The sequence below is a fragment of the Athene noctua genome, chromosome 2 (assembly GCF_965140245.1).
Source record: "Athene noctua chromosome 2, bAthNoc1.hap1.1, whole genome shotgun sequence".
Taxonomy (NCBI): Eukaryota; Metazoa; Chordata; class Aves; order Strigiformes; family Strigidae; genus Athene; species Athene noctua.
Genome location: NC_134038.1, coordinates 24,065,718 through 24,077,770, shown reverse-complemented (window position 1 = coordinate 24,077,770; position 12,053 = coordinate 24,065,718). Strand labels below are relative to the sequence as shown.

General features: G+C 43.5%; 1 protein-coding gene across 3 annotated transcripts in view; it reads right to left on the bottom strand.

Moving 5' to 3' along the window:
* Nucleotides 1-11,812, bottom strand: part of RNF19A (ring finger protein 19A, RBR E3 ubiquitin protein ligase) — a 61,622-nt gene extending 49,810 nt beyond the window's left edge. Inside the window, exon 1 of one of the 3 annotated variants that reach the window (XM_074898639.1) lies at nucleotides 11,715-11,812. The gene's annotated coding sequence lies outside the window, so the exon portion shown is untranslated. Of the gene's footprint in view, nucleotides 1-6,038; nucleotides 6,164-11,079; nucleotides 11,201-11,714 lie in introns of those variants that run through there. The other 2 variants (XM_074898638.1, XM_074898640.1) reach the window with 2 other exon arrangements.
* Between the last annotated feature and the right edge of the window lie 241 nt (nucleotides 11,813-12,053).

The following is a 12,053-nucleotide window of genomic DNA, read 5'->3' as shown; positions in this document are numbered from 1 at the left end:
CTCAAGTAAACTGGGTGGAAAGCTACATACTAAGACCTTCAGCACTTTTATGTCAACAAAACTATTTAAGCCAACAATAAAAAACCCACACCTCATACAACCACAACACTTTAATGAAGAAAATTATCTTATAAAAGAAAATAATTCCAAAACTAGTACCATTTTCTCTGGAAAGTTTAGCACTAGTACATTTTGAAGCTGGAATGTGAATTCTGGCCTGTGTATCTAGGATTTACCTTTTATCAGCCTTAAAGCAATGTGAATACAGCCATGCTTGCAAGTTTTTGGGAACAGGAGAAAATACATGATTTTTGGCAAAGGGCATATATTTTATCTGCTAAAATCTCTCCTGAACTTGATCCACCCTGGAACCTAACAGAATCTTCCTTTCACTTCCAGATGTACAATATGGTGAGTCAAAGTACTGGAAAACAAAGCTAGGAAGCTGATTTACCATTTCCAAGATCCCACTAATAAGTAATAACAATGTACAAGATACCCTATAACCAACTGTGGAGGGAACGGGATTAAACTCATGGAGAGAATGGGAGTCAGGGGGAAAAAGTGGATGAAAACAAGAATGGGTATAGTCCAAACTTGCTTAGACATGATCCTGAGCAACCTGACCTAGGAGTACCCTGCTTTGAGCAAGGGCCAGATTCCATGCCCTCCAAAAGTCTCTTTCAACCCAAACAATGCTGCAATTCTAACAGCAGTGGAAGTGGTGGCTGCCAGAAGGGTAACTGAAGTCTTCATTGAAACAGGAATAGCTGAACAGACGCCAGAGCATGCTAGAAATAAAAATATAAGAAAAAATGGGGATCGCTGAGTGAAGAGACCAACAGGAGGTGTTCAGGGATGTAATCTTGGAACTCTAGCACAAGTAATATAGACAACATATCTCACGAAAAATCTGGTGAGGCAGGAGAACTGACGGGCTGATCACAATTGTAAAGTGAACTAACAAGCACAGGGCAAAGATAAGAAAGAGACCCTATAAAGAGTAGTTAAACTGTGAACTGAGAGAGGGAGTATCTCCAAATCACAGGAGAAAAAGACAAAGACATCAGATTAGGTATTAAAAAGGAGAGGAATTTAGATTGGCCAAGATTTCTTCCTAACAAAAACTGTAACTGACTAAATAGGAATAGGATTTGGATAAAACACTTAAGTACACAGAAAGTAAAAGGTACATTGCTGTCATTTGCTGACAAATAAAAAGCAGCAAAAACAGCTTGTACTGTCAAAGCATGCCTTCCTCTAGCGCTCATCTTCCACAGTCTAAAGACATCTATAAAACCCTCTGCATAAGCACACGGATCATACTGTCTAGGGTTGATCCCTATAAAGCATGACAGAGTATTATTAGATACCACTAGCTCAAATAGCAGCAGTCTGCCTAGTGAGTAGCTTCCAAACCTGCTGATATGATTGTAATTATTATTTTTAAAAGCTAGGAAACAGCATACAAATTACATGAGAAATAACTTTATCAAGTGAAACAGAATTAAGCCCTGGATTTTGGGAATGAGTGCTGAAGTACATTATGACAGTTTAATTGCATGGCTTTTATCCATTTCCCCCCACAGAATCTTTGCCAGGTTCACACTTATCAGGTCACTACTCAGAATTTTCTTTGTTCTAAATCATCATGACCGCTATCTAAAATAAAAATTAAAAAAAGAATACTGTGTATAATACTGCATTGAAAGCAGGAATTCATTTCCTCATGGGCCATGCAGAGCACTGATATGTTAGATTAGTATTGCTGAAGTAGTCAAATAACCCATTCATTCCACTGAAGTAGCATGGTCATCATCCCTATTAACTGATACAATATTAAAGTATATGATTAAGGATGGATTTATTTACCAACCTCAGGTGCCTGATCTGAGATACCCAAGAAATTAACTTCTTTCAGGCTACGTTACACAGCAAATTATATGTTCAAAGGTATAAATTGTGTACACACACACACACCACTGCCACCCCCACCCCACCCCCCCAAACGAAGATATACCACTGACACTACACAGCCAGGATTCAGATGCCTTCATCAAGCAAGAAGAAAATCTTCTCAATTTTCTGCTTTATTTGCATTGTATCTCCAAACTTATTCAAAGGAAACAATTGCCCTAGAGACTAGGTTTTATTGCTGCCCAACCTAGACAGACTTCCCAGTGGACAAGGCAAATGTATTCTGAGGAATGCTTCTGCGGGGAAGAAAAAGAAACCAAAAACCACAGCTGTGTAATTAAGGACTATAAGTTAATAAAGGTAGGCTCAAAAAGTAATCAAACTATGGTTGCTTCTGCAAGCTTAATTCTGACATTTCTTAACATCTGAGAATTTGACCTGAAGCCTTACAGTGACAATAAACTGCATGCAATGGCATAATCAGTTTCATTTTACTGACTCATACAATCCTTCACATTACAAAACCAGGGCAAATAAGTAATGTAGTTGCTGCAGGAGCCATACCTACCTGTTTCTAATATTTACAGTGCACTCATTATTACAGTTTCTGAGAAACAAAATTAAACTACCAGCATCTGAAGGCATCCCTCCTTGTCTTTACAATGGAAAGAGTTCTTGAATTGTAAACACTACTAAAACTTCAGCCATTCTTCACCTACAAAATGCACCATTTTGCAGAATGCCCACTAGAGATGTTAAAGTTACTGCAAGTACATATGAGTTAGACAATAGTTACTGAAAGCCATACTCCAGTCAACTACTTGAACGACTTGACAGTCATGTGGTAACGGCAAATCTAATAACCTCCCTTTTTTGAAAGAAATCAAATCACCAACACAAGTTTATCTTCGTCACCAAATATTCCAAAACCACCCTTATTCAGTTACTAGTCTGCAGTTAATACTGTACAAACAAAGCACACATTTCAGAGAGCTGAACCTTAAAAGTGAAATTCAGAAGGACTACACTTTACAGAGAGCTTCACTAACTACATTGCTTTTTTACAGATAAAAACATCAATCTACAGAGGCTTTCTATAAAGCGTTACATTTTTGTCACTGTACTGCCAACTGGAAGCTCCCTCCTTTTGGAGATCTAATTTGTTCTTCACTGAATGACTTTTAGCACAATGAAACTATTCTGCATACTCTTAGGTGTGTTTTCATGCATTTCAGGGGGAACACCAACCATATCAAAATACATATTCTTTATTCTTTTTTACTTTTAACCACCGGAGATTAACAAAATCAAGTTTACAGAAGGTTTAAGAGAATCCATCCCACAAATGCAGAATAATGCAGTTTTACATTAATGGTGTATATGCCATTTTCCCTATAATGGCTTTAAGAGGCATACAGTGCAAAGATCCCCACAGCTTGTGGGGGATAATTTAGGTTGAAACTGTGACTTGGAAATTATTTGCTACCCTTAAAACAGAAAGATAATATTGCATGAACTTTGAGATAAGAAAAAGGACATGGATCATATAGCCCTAAAAAAATACAGCTGTACCTCGTACCTCAGAAACAAACCAGAAAAAAAGCAACAAGGAAAACAAAACCATGTCACTGTCTTCATATTTTACTCAAACAATACTTCTTGGTCTAGATCCAGCCATGATATTATGTTGATAAGGGCAGGGTGTAGGAGGTGGAAAGAAACCGTTTTCACTGCTGTTTTAGAGAAAAAGCTGAAGCACTGCTGGGCAGGACTAAACAAAACACTTCTATTTATTAACTCATTCCCCAGCAAACAACACCTCCTTGCAAAGCTTCAATTCAACAGCAAAGATAAGTTTATCTAGCACATCATACACTTGATCAACTAATTAAATTACCCCTGAAAACAGGGGAGCTTGATCTTCCTTTCCCAGACAGGCAGGCAGCATGTAATCCTAATAATCTGAATTCTTGCAAGGCAGGATCTTTCTCTTGTTTTCTTTTCATTAGTTAATCCATTACCTAATTCATCTTGGAATCACCTTTAATTGTTAATAATGGAAAGACTTGGGACTCCTGTGCTGAGCTTACGGGGCTCTCTTCTATTCTTACCCTGGCTGAATTTCTGCCTGGTGTCAGGTCACAGGAGGCAAAGTCTACTTTTCTGCAGCTACACACCACCACACCAAGTCTGAACAAAAGTTTACTGCCTCAAAAAAAGAAAAAAAAAAAAAGGCAAGACCAAACAGGAACAGGAAGGAGAAGAAAGAAAGAAAGGAGAAAAAAAAATTAACTAGCCAGGTAGGAACTTGAATACTTTTGGTCACTACATACAAAAATCCCTCAGTCCAAATGGAGATTGCTTAAAACCGTGGTGTTGTGAAATAAAGAGAAATAGTGAACACAGTAGCTTTACAGGTTTCTTCTCTATGTTGTCCCACAGATAAATATGCACTGACTGCAGAATCTTACACTTCAGGAAAGCAACAGCCTGGCTTCCCAGGCTATAAGCACTAAAGATCCCTTTGCTTAAAAAGGACCTAGAAGTTTGATACCTCCATCTCTGACCCTGAGTAAAAGGGCTTCTGGTGTCTCCCAAGATGTATTTTTAGCGGTGTCATATAAAGGAAAGCTCCACTCCTCTGAAAATTCAAAGTCAGACAAAAAGCAAGTATCAGATACAGCTTCACAGGTAAAATGAAACCGAGAAGGTAACTGCTCTTCTCAGGAAACTGAAGCAAGGTCTTCAACTCAGAAAACAATTACATGTTTTTAAAGGCTTTATTCTATTTCTATTTGACTTAAGATAGAGGAACACAAAGTTAGAGCACCTCGATCAGGGCACACAGTCAAAAAGTCTTTGTTAAAAATTATTTTTCCAGTACACATTCTAAAAATAAAACCTTTAACCTTGAGCACACTTCATCTTACAGGTACATTTCATTGCACTGATCAACATATTAGATTGCTTCTTATGGGAACATGAAAGGCAGACCCAAAGTAAGATACTTCCCAATGGCTGACCAGAAGAAAATAGTTCTCTGCAGGATTCACCTTTGTCAGTTGGGTGGTCTCACTACAGCCACTATTTAATCTCATCCAGATATCTTTCCAATATTAGATATTTGAGGGACAACTGGATGATCCCTCCATAAAGCATTTTGATACAAAGTAGAAAAGCCAAACAGTATGTTGCAACAACCACTCTCTGTCAGCATCTTCACTTATTATATACAGTCTCTGTACAGATGTTCAGTTAATATTTACTAAAACATTTACTGTCAGGGTACAATTAGATCTTGATACAAGAAAAAGCTGCAGCACTGAATATGGGCTGAGCATATGGCCCCCAATTTTCAGGTCATAAAAAGCCCAAAGCACTCATCAACTATCTAATTTAGACAGAATAAAAGCCTTGTATTTCCTAAAAAGGTATAAATGTTTCTTCCCAAGACTGAGTCCTGAATAACGATACTGCAGAAGATCTGCCAAAACATCCCTCCCCTTGTCCAGTTTCACTGAAATATACTGTTAAGTTCTGTGCAGCATGTACTTTCAGCAAAGGAAATGGATGAATGACGCATTTAGGCATGGCACCACCAATAGTCTTTTCCTCTGGAATGCAACCATTATGGCACTAAGAAAGACTCTTATTTGTCTAAGAGCAGACAGTCAACAATGCTATTTTATATAAATATTTTAAAATAAAAACAAGGCACAGCATCACTAGTGCTGTGATGTCATCATATCCAAAACACTAGCCAGGTAGTGCTGTAAAATCCCCACACCTCAGCGAAAACCTGCAGTCCCACCTGAACATCCACTGTTCAGTACATCCCCCCAAGGTGCAGGACCACTTCACATTCCCTACAAACCATTTCTTGAAAACATACGCAAGATAAATTCGTATCTCAGAAGCCTTACACAGTGCACTGAACAGTACAGCTGGAACTGTCTTACAGATTAAGCATTTTCAAATACAAACAGAACTTGATGTGGCTCGCAGAGTTTGGTTTTATGTGAAAAATCTGATCATTAACTGAGAAACTTAAAAGTGATGCTTTTATTAAGGATATGCAGCATCAGTGAAAAACAGCGAAAACAAAGCAACATGATTCTTACTGCAAACAGTTTCTCCAGAGTTAGTCCTCTTGCTGAAGCAGTTCTTCATTCAGTAAATGGAACAACTGAAGGGGACAGCCAGGGGCTCCAATTTAAAATAAGAGCTCTAATCTGCCTTATGGGAGCAGCTAAAGGACCTATGGAAAAATGTTTAACAGTAATTTGTCTCAACTATAAATGGAAACAACAGAAATTACATAGTCCCACAATGACAGTTTGTGCTGAACAATAACAGGATACTTGCATTAACAGTTGTGCTCTACTTAGGAAGCAAAAACAAGGGACTATACCAAATTGAACTGGTACAAACATTTATTTCTGCAAGATGCCCTTCAAATGTCTTGCTGAAGACATCATTAGGGGATGTGCTGGCCTCTAATAAGAGGAAGTTTTAATGCCTGAGGAAACACCTGTGTATATGCAACTCATTTAAGCTCTCTATTAGGTCTCTTTGCTAAGTTGCTTTAGGTTAAAACAACTCTTGTATCAGCTTTCCAGATCAGTGCAATATATGTAGATGTGAACATGCCGGAAACTTGCACTTCAGAAAAAAAAAAATCTACAGCTGTTCTCACCTTTTAAATGGCAATTATGGTTGCAGTGTCCTGGCTACCTGTCCCAACAAGATACTAGTAGTCACCTAGCAGGTGACTGACTATAAACCACTGTTCAAGAGCGGAAAAGCCTACAGTAATCTTCCCATTGCAAAAAAGTAACCTAAAATGGAAGCACCCCTATTTTTTCTTATTCCATGGATAAACCTCAAGATAGGGTTAATTCTTCTCAGAAGTATGCCATGGCTTCCATGAAAGTGAAACAAAACAGACAGTGTTTCACTGCCTCCTCACTTGCCTTAATGAGGAAAGGCCTAAGGGTGGTATCACAAATTACATCTCAACTCAGCTATGGGGCTTGTCTTCTCTGAATTCTACTTTGAAGAACTCAAAGACTACTCTAAATAAACCTGGTATAAGCCATGCTCACAACAGGAAGAAAATTTCTAGTAGAACCCTGTAATATTCTAGTTTCACACAACATTTACAGTCTTCAGATATCCATTGCTTTGTTTTGGATCCTTGAGCCAGTACTCACACTAAGAAAAAAAGAAGCAAACCAAGCCAGAGAAGGACCAGCAATCAAAACCAAGGTAAAACACAGTTCTGCAGTGCCTGAGAATTGCCAGAAATGTACATGAAACAACCACAGACCACTGAAGAAAGAAAACTAAGCCACCTTATGATTCAGATGGGCAAAGTCTCTTCCACAGTCTCTTCCCATCAACTAAATAAAGTTACAAGAAATTGTGGGATAACGACATGAAGGTTAGGTTACAGAAGTTGAAAAGAAATCTGTCAATCCATAAATACCAGCAATAGACCACACCTACATATATAACACCTAACCAGAGAGCACTAAGAAATAAATTTTAAAGAGTGCCTGAAGAAATCTGAAGTAACCTTCAGGTGAATACTTAAGAGGGAAGACTGAAATTCTACTCTGAATTCTACTCTTTAGTTCGAACTCACAGTTGTTTATTTGGACTTTTATTTCTTTCCATGTTAAAGCAGAACACACAATATCTGAATCTAATCTATATACAACACAAAAACGTTTCAATTTTTCCTTAAAGATTATTTCACTGAAGATTTAAAAGACGAACTGCTAGAAATGAACTAACATTAGACTAAATCGGGGATGAAACTTCCACTTCAGAAGCTCAGAAATAAAAAGAATTCTCCTTCTGTGAAAAAAAAAAATAGGAACATTAAAAAACTCCACCTATTTTCAAGGTATTGACACAGCCTCTTCCATATTCTTCCAATGGGGGACCAGACAGGAATCATACACTGTAACACTCCTAAAAACAGTTCTCTAAGACTCTAACTTTTTACCGTCCTGGTGAAAGTCTACCTTCAGGTGCAATTCAGATGCTTTTAGCAATTTAAGATCCAACACCATTCTCAGTATCTCGAAGCTGTGTTACGTACACCGAATCAGCTACGCATCTTCTATCAGCTAATACAGAAGGGACAATGGAAGCTTAGAGCTAAGAAAAATGCAAAAAAGAAAAAAACTGAAATCAACTTCTTTATAGATAAGCCACTGTTAGAATGTGCATTTTTATTAGTCCTTCAAAGAGCCTTTGCTAACCCTAAGAATTAGACTGACTTGCAACTCAGCTACAAACCAGCAATCACACTAACAGCAGAGCCTAAAACCCTTACCCATCAACTCATTCTAGTCAGGTATTAAAATTTATTCTACTAGGCTGGTATGCGGTGTTTACATACAATTCAGAAAACAAATCACAAAGCTAATTATGGATGTCTGACCATAGGCCAGAGTAAACTGACCCCATAATGGAGACCACAAGCTTGGCTAAAGGCCATCAGAGGACAGTGGTGCAGAACAGTATAGTTGTACTTCAGAGTTCAAAGATCTTTCTTACCGCTTCCAAACCAGAATTCAGAAGTCCTGTGAAAAGATTTAGGCATTCTACTTTGTTTCCCTGGAAAGGAGGGTGGGGGAAGGAATCTTGAATAAGACTAAAGCTCAAAAAGGCCGAAGCAAACAGAAAAAAGAACATGAACTGAACTGGTAAGGTATAACCACCTACCCACTGAACAAATTCAGTCTTCAGTTTCTGTCATGGGGAAGAGTAGTTGTTAATTAATAATAGAAAAAAAAGCTATACACATTTTCCATCACAGAAGTCTATCCGACTGCTGAAATAATTCTTCTTTCAGAGGTTCTTGTTCTTTCAGAGGCTAATAATACTCACATAAAACAAGTTTTCCTACTGCATATATTAATGCTACCTGGGAATCCCATAGCTAAGGGAGTTTTAATGATTCATTTACTAATGGAGAGACCAGGATTTGTACACACTACAAAAGTAAACAAACACATCTGTCAAGCATCTTCCATCCTCCTGAGTCTCAGCTAGCATAATTAATCAAAAATTTGATGTTTGCTCTATACAAAAAGTGTCATTTTTCTGGTTGATTTAAGGGGAAGGGGAGAGAAGAAAACCACACAAACACATTTCAACTCTCTTTTAGAAATGATGATGTGATGTCCTCAAACTCAAAAATAGCTGAAAACATAAACATAAGATTTCATAAATGATTAATTTTATAAATGCTGAATTGTACAAAGCACAGTTGAAACTCTTCTATATGCATATTTCCTGCAGTGTGCCAGAGTTACACATATGTAACTCCTTTTACTGAACCCATTTTTGAGAGTAGCATTATAGCCATTATGCAAGAGTGAAACTTTCATTTTCATTTTCTGGACCAAATAGGCCTAGTTCACGTGCAATTAAAAAAAAGTGTCTTCTCAGTTTTCTGAAGGCTTTTAGTACAAGCATTTAAATGTTTACAGTTAACCAATGGTAAAATTTTGGAAACTGTTAAGTAATGTTATACAGCCATCATTTCTAAGCATGCAAGTGAATTCTGGTAGCTGGGCAATTCAGAATTTGTACTTCAGTTTGACCTGGATATTAAACTGAAAACCTTCTTTTCCCATTAACTCAGTAAAAAACATTTCATTAAATACTGAAATATGGTCCTTTGGCTGACAAAAAATGAATTATTTAAAAAAAATCTTTGAAGGAAAAAATTGTATTTTTAAAAATTAATTTATTAGTTTTGTCTGCAGAATTAAATCCTGCGAGACCCATTTCCCAAACTGCCCTCTGCTTTTTAAAAATGCCGTCCTTGATGACAATTGATTCAAAGCACTAATCAGCACCAATGCCAACTACAGTATTTGAACAGAAACAAGATTTGTTGCGGTCCTCACAGGGAAACACAGGCACGTTTCCAATTAGCGACCACAAGGGCAAGAAGGCTTCACATTTTAATGTCTCTGCTCAGCAATAACTGCATTTAACTACTGTCCCTTTGGCATATCCCCGCAACTCTACTTCACTACTATCCCTTTAGCAAAGCCCCATTTCCGTCTGTCAGAGAGTATGGGAGCAAGAGGGGGAAGGCAGAACACCTCCCCTTTGCCAACCATCCCCTCTTCAGCTCACCTACACGCTCGCTGACTTTCAGATTGTTTTTTACCCATTTTTCCCTATCCTTCCGGGATGCGCCTGCAGTAGCTGCTGTGTGTATGTTCCACTGCCAGGTGGAAAACTCCCAGCTCTGCAGAAGGACCTGTGCAAGGAAATCACTCGGCAAGACGCTGGCTATCACCGCTGCTAGTCTCGCCACCACCTCTGCAGCCGAGATGCAATATCCCTAGCCAGTCGGAACCCCTCCACTCCTCGGGTTCACCGGATCCGGGGCAGACACAGGAGCACAGAGAGGTAAACTAGAAACTCGGCGGAGGGGGGGGGGAGGAGCGTGCCAACCCTGCCCCCCGGATTGCACCGAAGGCCCGGGAGTTGCACGCCCTGCTCTGCCCGAGCCCTCCAAGTTCAAGCGCGAGAGTTTCGAGGGCCCGGCCGGGGGCCCGATGCCGCTGCTGGGCGGCGGGAGCGAGGCGCCCGCCGAGGGGCCCCCCGCGGCGCCGCGGCCCACCCGGGCGGGGGGAGAAGCGGCAGCTCCTCCCCGCACACCCTCGCCCGCCACGCCGAGGACAACCGAAACCCATCCGGCAGCTCCCCCGGTACCGCAGCTCCTCGGGCGGGGGGGCGGCACGGGCCGGCCGTGCCCCCCCTCCTCCACCACGGCTCGGGGCGGGACGGGCCCCTCGCTCCGCCCGGGGGGAGCCGAGGGGAGACAATGGGCACGATGACTTCACCCTCCAGCAATGCGAGGAGCAGCGGCGGACGCCGCCGACTTCCCCCCGGCCACCGGGACACCCCTGGGCCGCGGCTTCCCGGGCCGCAGCGGGGACCCGCCCGGGCCCTCTCCCACCCGGGCTCGGGCCCCCGCCCAGAGGCGGCTCCGGCTCGAAGGCTCCGCTCCACCCCTCACCCTCCGCCACGCTCAGGGCGGCGGCTGCCGGCCGCCGGCGGAGGCCCGAGGCGGGGGACGCTCCGCGCCGCCGCTGGGCCCTCCCGCACCCCCTGCCCCGGTACCTGCGAGTCAGCGGGAGGAAGCGGCGCCGTTCCGCCCGCCCAGGCCCGGCCCCGACCCCACGCAGGCAGCGCGTGTGCGCGTGTGTGTCGGGGGGGTGCGTGCGTGTGTGTGTGTGTGAGAGAGGCGCGGAGGGGGCGGGGCTGCTGCGGGCGGGGCGGGGCGGGGCGGGCTCTGCCCGCGGCGGGAAGGCGGTGCCCGGGCCGTTGGTTCCCGCGACGCGCTGAGCTCACGCGCGGGGCGGCGCCGCCCCCCGCCCCCTGCCGGCGGCCGTGAGGGCGGGGCGGCCCCGCGGGCAGCTGCCCTCGCGCTGCCCTCGCGCTCCGCTCAGGGCGCTGCCGCCCCCCCGCCGGACTGTGGGAACCGGGCGCGCCTCCCTCTTCCCCCGCTCCCTGCCGGCCCGGGGCGCGGCGGTGGCCGGGTGCTCGGCGCCGGCCGGGCGGGTGCCGCGTCCGTTCCCCGGTGGCGGCCGGCGCGTGGGGACGCCGCAGCGCTGCCGAGAGCAGCGGCAGCGACGCAGAGTCACGATTTACTATTCCGGGGGCTTCACGCCCGTTAAAATGTAGACGTGCATGGGGAAGAATGAACTCGTGAGGCGTTTCAGCAGGGTGGTGTCGCTGAATGCTGATTCACTCACCGAGACGGCGAAGCGCTGGTGCCGTGCTGTAAAATAGAGACGTTTCTCCTTATCGCCCCCCTTCTTGCCATTTGAGACAGAACCTGCCTCAGAATTTGCCCGGAAGCCCCCAACTTTTCTGTCACGGCACGACCCTGCTCCCCGGGGCTAACTGCAGCCAGCCCCTGGCTCCCGGGCGCCGGCGCTCGGTGGCTGAGATCCCGCTCCGCCTCCCACCGTGCGGCAGAGCTCGCCCTGCCCGTTGCTCGGTGTCTCCTCTCGCTGCCACCTTCGCGGGATTCCCTCTGCCTGCCGCCCTCTCCCGCAGCCCGCTCGCTGCTCCTGGCCTCCGCTTCTGGG